Genomic DNA, 6,000 nt, shown 5'->3' with positions numbered 1-6,000 from the left:
TAACTAGTTAAAAATAGATAGTTCATTTATAACTATTTAAAAGGAACAAATAAACTATCTATTTTGGTAGCTAAATTTATGTTTTTCCAACAATCTGTTATAAATAAATGAAATAATATTTATCTTGTTTTACCAGTACTTCGTTAAATTAGAGAAAAAACTCTGAGAAGTTACAGCACCAAATTTAATGGTCCACACTTCACACATATGCAAAAAGAAACGAGCATAAAGTTAATTTTATAGGCAAATTTCATAATTTTTCAAAAAACATAAAACTTTAATGTCAATGATTTTCCTTATCTTTAAACCTATCTAAAATTTTTTATTTTATTTTAGAGAACGCACTTTTGTCTTTAAATAAAAAAAATTGGTTTGGGGCTGAAATTATTTCATGGGGTCCCTCCAAAAACAAAGTTTTTTTTTTTCTTTTTTCATTATTATTGCCTTAGAACCAAAAATAAATATTAATTTTTTTTATTTTCCCTTATTTTGCATGTTATTCAAATTCTTAAATGTTTATTTTATAAATAATGTTAATATCTTTTACGATTAGGCCCAAAAGCAAAATGATGTATATTACACTATCATTTGCCTCGGCCATTTCCTAGATAAAAATTGATAAAAGGAAAAAAAAAATATTTGATAAGAATGTGAATTAAAACAAATTTAATTAAGTTTACATTTATTTGTGTAATATACATCGTTTTGCTTTTGGGCCAAATCGTAAAAGATATTAACATTATTTATAAAATAAACATTTAAGAGTTTAAATAACATGCAAAATAAGGGAAAATAAAAAAGAAAATAATGAATTAATATTTATTTTTGGTTCTAAGGCAATAACAATAAAAAAAAAATTATTTTGGAAGACACCTCATGAAATAATTCCAACCCTTTTTTTTTTAAATTAAAGACAAAGGTGCGTTCTCTAAAATAAAATAAAACATTTTTAGATAGCTTTTAATATAAGGAAAATAATTGACATTAAAGTTTTATGTTTTTTGAAAAACTAATAAATTTGCCTATAAAATTAACTTATTGCTCGTCAAAAAGAAAGGCAAATTTTCTCTGAGTTTTCAAAGTTCCTTCCAGATTTTTCAGAATTTCTTCCAGGGTTTTTAAAATTATGCTTTTAAATAGATTTAAAATATACATCATTAATATTGTTAAACTTTTGTTTTATTCTATTGCAACCTGTACTATTATTTTTAATCTTTATGTTTTAAGTTCTTTTATATGGTTGTTCAAAAGCCTTCTTGTTGGTATTTAACATAAACAACCACAAAATCTATAATTTAAAACTTGTTATAAATTTTAATTCTTTAAATTTTTTTCATACTTTTTAATTGAAAAATGTTTTGAAACTTGCAACAATTAACAATTACTTGATAATAATGATAGAAAAAGGCTTTTTTTGATAGACTTCACATGACTCTCATAACAATGGAAAAACAAATAAAAAAGTAGAAATCATTAATCTAAGCAAAAATTTAGTAATAATTTTTCAATTACTAACTAAATACTTGCAGTGCAGCTTTTTTTTAAGTCAAAACATTATATAATTTAGAACTTTTATAAAATAAAAATCTTTAAAACTTAGAATTTCAAAAATTCTACATTTTTTACAATTTTTGTACAAAATTCAAGTATTTTTTAGAATTTTCCCGAATTCCCTGTTTTTTTTTGCCTGAATTGCCAAATCCTAGGTTTTGTTGCCAAGCTGGCAAAGTTTTAAATCTCAACAAAAAATTATAGCTAAGTTAATGAAGCTTCTTAAAAAATCCAATAAAACTGTTTACAAACTTTTCAGCAAAAAATTGTAAGTTATACACACAAATCTAAGAACACCATATTTAACATTATTTGCAGGAACTTTTTTGGTTTTTGTTTTATATTTGATATATATTTACAACAAGGTCTAAATTTTTACAATGTTCTTTAACAAAATTTAACACATCGGAAAGATACGCATTTTCAGAAGTACCCGCCTAAGGTACGAACTATTCTATTTACTACCCGGATCAAAATAAGGAACAAAAATTTATCTATTGTAGCTAATCTAGTTTGTTTTTATGAAACATATCAACTACTAAATATTTTCATCATTCTACAAGTGTTATCAGAGACAACGACAAGCTCTTTAAGCAAATAAAAAGATTGTATTTTTAAGTGACATTCTAACTTCGTTTAACATTTTAACTGCATTAAAACTTATCATCATATAAGTGTTTTTTTTAGTATAAACTTTTTGTTTAATTAAAGATAAATGATAACAACTAAGTTTAAACATAAATCACTCAATTTAAAAAGATTTATTAAAAAATTTCGTCTAGCTGTTCATCAGGATAAACTTGCTAAAAACTGATAGTAATATAGTGCAAATTTACTTATAAAGGTAATTTTGAAGTACATAGCTAAAAATCGTTACGTCATAAACCAAGAGATTACATTTTAGACCTGAGAGATGGTAAGTGTTTATCAGTTCTAGAACCTTTGATTAGTAGAACTTGTGAGCCGAAAAATTTCAAACAAAGAGATTTTTTCAATTTAAAACTTTATAAATAGTGTGTTTTAGTATTATTGTTGTCTTTTATTGTCGTATTTTTGTAATATACTTTTTATTAAATTTTGTTTAAAATAAAATTTCTACTATCTTAAATGTTTTTGTTTTAATAGTTTTGTTTTACAAACAACTTCAAGTCAGCTAAGTATAATTTAACTATAATTTAAACATTTTAAACATACTTACATACTGACGTAACAAAGTTTAGCTATTTATTTCAAAATTACGGTTAATAACAAAGTTTGCACAATTTTAGTATCAGTTTTTAGCAAGTTTACTCTGGTGAAGAGCTAAACGAAATTAATTAATAATCCTTTTTAAAATGAGTGACTTATGTTTAAACTTTTTAGTAAAGTTTAGTAAAAAACCAAACTATTCAAATGATAACAAAAAACATTTAAAAATAAAAAATTGTTAACCAAAGTTTAATTAAACATTTAACTGAATTATATTAAATGATTCTTTTTTATCAATAACTCAAAGTAAGAATGCAACTATTTTAAAGTTAGAAAAGTCTAAAGTTTTTCAAATTTAAGTTTATTAAAACAAATTCTAAGTTTAAAATTAAGACTTTTATGCTTTTGCTAAATGAATGAATAACTTTAATTTAATTCTCTACTCGTTTACTATTAAAATGTTTAGATATTTTTTATGGATTTACATATTTAACTTATTCTTATATTGTATTAGTTGTGCTTAAACTTGGTCTAATGATTGAAATTATATGATCAAAAGTTAATGTTTACTTGAGCACTTTTTAACATTAACAAAATAACTTTAACATTTTACTTGTTAATAACTGTTAACACTTAAAAGAAAATAAAAAAGTAAAATTTTAAAAGAATTATGATGTACATTTATACTTTTATTTATTGATTTTATTCATTTTGTAATTTGTGTAATATTTTAGGCAGGTGCGTACCTCTTAAAGTGTGTGCCTTACCATATCTTTAACTTTTTTAAAGGACATTTTATAAAATTGGACCTAGTAGTATATGTATATATTTAAAATCATGTACAACTCAAAAAAGTTCCTGCGAAAAATGTTAAATGTGGTGCGCTAAGATTCGTGTGTATAACCAAATTGTGTTTTCTAAGCAAATGTCTTATGGCTATAAAACGTAATCAGCTCCACATAAATATAACTGGCAGTAAGTAAAAAACTAACAACATTTATATATAAATACAAGATTTTACACAACCAGAAATTAGAATTTTATATGAAGTTATATCAAAGTCAAGAGCCATTTATTAAATGGAATTGCAACATGCTTTCAAAAACCCTAGTTACATTTAAAGACAATTTTAACAAAATTTTAAGACAATTGACAAAAACCCTAGTTACAATTACAGACAGAGAACATTTTTTTAAGGAAATTTTCTTAAATTCTTGTTTTGTAAAAACTTAAACTTATTAATTTAGAAGAAAAAATTTCGTCTAAAAATAAACTTATGAAAATATGTTTATATAAATATATATATACACAGGAAGTGTTTTCCTATTCTATAACTTTTTCAAAATTAAAATTTTTTTATTACTAAAACTTAATAGGCTCTAAATAAGTTTAAAGCAACTATAAAAGCTTAATAGTTGAATTCTTATTTTATTCTAATTTAATTTTTAAAAGTTTTATATCCATTAACTTAAATACAAATCAACTTAAGTCCATAGGGGGGTGAGCTATGTTTTTTTACAAGTCAATCTTATTTTATAGTGTTTTTACTAAGCTATAAATAGCTTTTTATTAGTTTTAAGAAATTCAAATTAGTATTAGAGATAATACCAGTTAAATTCGGGGCGCATAATAGGTTCTTAATAGGGATGGAAAACTAACAGAGCGAAAAAACACTATTTTGTTTAAAATCTACTCCTCCTGCATTTTTCAAGCAATCTTCTTTAAACGTTTATAGTCTAACCCAGGGGTCGGCAAACTGCGGCCCGCGGGCAAATTGCGGCCCGCGAAGGGTAAATCTGCGGCCCGCGAGCACGTTATTTTTTTGAATGGAATGCGGCCCGCGAAAGAAAATTTTGTGGCCCGCGAGTATGTAAATGTGGCCCGCTAAGCAAAAATTTATTTCAAGTTAAATTTTTTCGGTAATTCGATTTAATTTGATTAGTTTGGTTTTAAGTCTCTGTATAATATTTAAAAAGAAATTACTGCTTTAGTATAAAACTGTGAAAAAGACAAACTAGCATTCTAACAGGATATTTTTCCCAGTTTCATAATAACTTCTTTTTTACAACAGCAAGTAATTATCTGAAAAAAGAGTGTAAGAGTGCTTGGATTTAATAAGTTAGATATATAATTCCTATTTATTCAATAAACTAAATGCAAATGTTTTCCATTTTGTACAAAAGTAATGCACAGTAATTAACTAAAGTGTCATTTCTTTATAGCTTAGATATTCTTTTTCAATATTTTTTATACCTAAGTTTCCTTTATAGATTTTTTATTTGTAAATGTTACAATTTAGTGTAAAAACTTTTAACATAACATAGTAATAAGAAATAAGGTTTATTTGATTTTTGTTTTGACACTTTTAATTTTTTAAAAGTTTTCTTTGAACTTTAAATTAATTTCTATGCACACCAACTTAAAAAGATGCTTATATTTTAAACCACTTTTTATTAAATACTTTAGTTAGTTAAAGTTTATTTTACGCGTAATTTTCTAACACTGTTGTTTCTACATGTAATATCTAAATTGCACACACACATTTAAAACAATATATATGACATAAATTGATATAGTTTTCGTTAGGTATACATTTTCATTTTTCAAACATTTTTTTTTGTCAAACTTAGTTAATTTTTATGTCTTACATATCAATACACACAATTGCTGTTTTTTGGAGCTACCCATTTAATATAAACTAGATTTATGGATTGTAAGTTATTAAGTTTGTACATTGTTAATCAAAATAGTTCAAATTCAACCAAATAAACAACTAAACATTACCACACACTCAGATTATCACTTTTTGAAGACTTTAAATCTCAGGCCAACTAAGTCATTTTTAAGTTTTTGGCTAGAATTGATTTTTATATACAAAAATATCAGGAGTGTTTTTGTTGACTCAGGCTGGCTTTTTTGCTTGTAAAAGTGGCAAATTAAACTTATGATGTATGTTTTGCCCAATAAACAGTGTTAGTTTGAGCTATAATATATGTTAAATTTTTAGTCTTGCAGCTAATATAATTCAAAATGTTATTTATATTATTGTGTACATTTAAGTGAGAACTATCAGTGTTGCCAAAAAACTTAAATCCAGGGAAAGCTTTGAATTTAAAAATTTGTGCTTTTAAATTCTAGAAAAAAACTTGAATTTGAGAGTTATTGAAAAAACCTGGAATTTCAAACAATTTTTACATGTAAAGTAATAAAATTTCGATTTGACAGAAAAACTTAACAAATAAATATTTTTCTGCTAGAAAA

The sequence above is a fragment of the Thalia democratica genome, chromosome 3 (assembly GCF_965202585.1).
Source record: "Thalia democratica chromosome 3, ktThaDemo2.hap1.1, whole genome shotgun sequence".
Taxonomy (NCBI): Eukaryota; Metazoa; Chordata; class Thaliacea; order Salpida; family Salpidae; genus Thalia; species Thalia democratica.
This window is presented reverse-complemented; position numbering follows the sequence as displayed.